The sequence below is a fragment of the Psammomys obesus genome, unplaced genomic scaffold (genome assembly GCF_907164565.1).
Source record: "Psammomys obesus unplaced genomic scaffold, mPsaObe1.curated_primary_1811, whole genome shotgun sequence".
Lineage (NCBI taxonomy): Eukaryota > Metazoa > Chordata > Mammalia > Rodentia > Muridae > Psammomys > Psammomys obesus.
In genome coordinates this window covers 9,532,392-9,535,671 of record NW_026596069.1, presented here as the reverse complement: position 1 = coordinate 9,535,671, position 3,280 = coordinate 9,532,392, and positions in this window count along the sequence as shown.

The following is a 3,280-nucleotide window of genomic DNA, read 5'->3' as shown; positions in this document are numbered from 1 at the left end:
TTCCTGACAGCTTTAAGAGATCAATTAGTTGAAAACGGATTTGATATTTTTCAGCTATATTAAATTATAATATAATTTTTTTATTTATTACAATTTATTCACTTTACATCCCAGCTATAGCCCCACTCTCATTCCCTCCCAATTCCCCCCCTTCCCTCCCTCATCTCCTCCCATGCCCCTTCCCCAGTCCGCTGATAGTGGAGGACTTCCTTCCCTTCCATCTGACCTTAGCCTATCGGGTCTCATCAGGACTGTTTTTCATAGTCTTCCTCTGTGACCAGGTAAGGTTGCTCCCCTATTAAGGGGAGGTGATCAAAGAGCCAGCCACTGAGCTCCTGTCAGAGACAGTCTCTGTTCCCCTTACTATGGATCCCATTTGGAGACTGAGCTGCCACAGGCTACCTCTGTGCAGGGGTTCTAGGTTATCTCCATAAATGGTCCTTGGCTGGAGTATCAGTCTCAGAAAAGACCCCTCCCAGATTTTTTGGTTCTGTCATTCTCCTTATGGAGCCTCTGTCCTCTCCAGGTCTTTCTATCTCCCCCTTCTTTCATAAGATTTCCTGCATCTGCCTAAAGTTTGGCTATGAGTCTCAGCATCTGCTTTAATACCCTGCTGGGTAGAGTCTTTCAGAGTCCCTCTGTGGTAGGCTCTTGTCTTGTTCTTGTTTTCACCTTCTTCTGATGTCTATCCCATTTGCCTTTCTGAATGAAGATAACACATCTTACCCAGGGTCCTTCTTCTTACTTCGCTTCTTTAGGTGCTGATTTGAGATTTCTATTCTGTTTCATTGGACTGTGAACTTAATTTGAAGTCACTGCTATGCTGTTTGGGTTAACTATTAATTTTATATGTATTTGGATTTGTGTTATATTCACTTCTTCTATGGTCCCCTCATTGGTTCTCTCTTGTATTTTCTCACAATTGATTCTGTTATGGAAGTTTTTTTTTTTTTCATTTAAAATGCTATACAAATATTAAGACTGCTTTTTTATTTCTATAAGGAACTGTATTATTATTTTGATAAATGTAGCATTGATTCACGTGCACTTGAGTCTTTATAATCCACTAACATAAAATACCATTCATCTGATGTGTCCTCCTGAAATGTTTTCATTAGTGTTAGATATCAGTAAGAGAACTGCTCATGTAAATGAATAAACATATCTCTAAATCCTTTACTTTGTTGTATTTTGGGTAATAAAATGTTAGATACTAAAATCTTTGCTTCCTCATCTAAGATCAGACAGAGGAAATTTTTATCAAAAAGAAGGAAAGTTTTATCAAAAATAAGGGGAAAATGATGATTGAATTTATTTGTAAAGACACTTAATGATTTTCAGAGCAACTTTTAGGTGTTTTAAAAAGTTTGGAAATTCTAGGCATCTGGTGAAATCACACAGTTTCTTTTGAACTATCACCAACATGCTTTATGTTTGTTGATTTGGTCAATTAGAAATTTTATGAAAAATATCCATGTCTAAACTTCTCTACTCATATTGTGAATGAGTATCCTAACCTTAAGGAAAATAGCCTTTCAATACCATATCTGTAACATCCACACTCCCCACAAAATATCCTATCAGCGTCTTTCCAAGTGGGGCCCTCAGACTCTTAATTGAAACCACAATTGAGGTGATGCTGATTCCCGATAAAAGTTTAAGAAACACTGGTTTTCATTTCCGTTAAAGGCCTTTCAGCTCTGACAATGTGACTCCAAGGTATGAAGGAAGAGAACAGATCCTTCAATCAACTATAACTGTAAAACCGAACTAGATATAGACATAATAGGATTGTCAGCAAATTTCACATAGGCCACAGTATTCTGCGCATTGTTCTTGTAAGCCTATATAATCATGCTCAATCATGTGTGTTCACCTCAGAGGATTACTCAAATGAAAATGTTTAAACAGTATGGATGATTCAAAATTCCTCATCACATCATGAGGCCTAGGGACACTTAAGGTTAAAAATGGGAAGACATAAGAGCTTTAGCAAGCAAACAAAGTTGTATTCTTTTGTGTTCATGCCACAGGAGCATGCATTTCCCTAAACTGTCTCAGGTGTCTCTTCAACTGTATTTTCTATGCTAGTTCAAACATTTTTTTTCTTTAAGCAGCCACAATGTCAAGGAGCATGCGAGTGGCTGAAATCAATGGATACCAGTGTTTGGATTGGGAGATTAGGAGTGACCAAATTCCTCTTTAGAAAAGTCAAAAATATTTAGGTCAAATAAAAATGTAATAAGTATTTGGGATCTTTCCTAGAACTATTTACATATATATACATGTATGTTCATGTAGAAATATTAAGAACAAAGACTTACTATTATGTAGGCAGACCTTAAACTCACAATATAAACCAGTCTGACCTTGAGCTTGTGACTTCCAGACTTCTGGGATTAAATGTTACATATTTTTGTTAAAAACTTACATATGTTTATAGGTTAGTATTGTGGATTATGCTGGTTTGGTAAATTAATGTTTATGGGTTCCCTTCACATCACCATGACATCAGCACTAAGTAAATAGCTAGGACTATTGTACCGTGCAGAGTTTCCCTCTTATTGAGCAGGTTTTACCTAGGGAGTTTTATATGTTAGGATATCTAATTATCAGGTCCAATCAGAGAGCTTATGGTAACTTCCAAGGTTTTGTGCCACTACTGCACCCTCAAGGTTATTGTGTTATCGTGGCCATTGATATAGTTCATAGGCGTTATACCTGTGTAAGATGGTTGGTTGCTCACCTCCTCTGAATGCATGTATGGTGTCTTCTGGTTCTATGGTGTCTAGTCTTCAGTGATGACGTATTAATATCCATTTTAATACTTACACTCCTAAAATATTTTCCTATTTGATTCATTTTAATTTTAACTTTTCAATGCAGATTTATTGGACATTTTTGGAAGAGAAGACATCAGGGTAGATATTTTATAATTTATCAATAAATAAACTATTATGTGTTAAACATGTATAGAACAATATGTATTTGTCCAAGTGGCTCAAGAGGATATAGTTTATCATCTGACAAAAAATAAATAAAAGGAATGCCATCACAGAAAATGCCAGACAGAAGGCACAAAATGGACAGCCATACTGAGACTACCACAACCTGAGATAAACACAGCCTTTTGAGTCCCTTGTTTACCAATTCATTTAAAGTATGAATTAAGGAATCCTCTGAAGACAGATACACATGCTTGAACATGAACTTACACATCCACTATCCTATTCTATCTCACAGTTATAATTGTATAGTCCTTGTTTCAAGTATCTCTAGA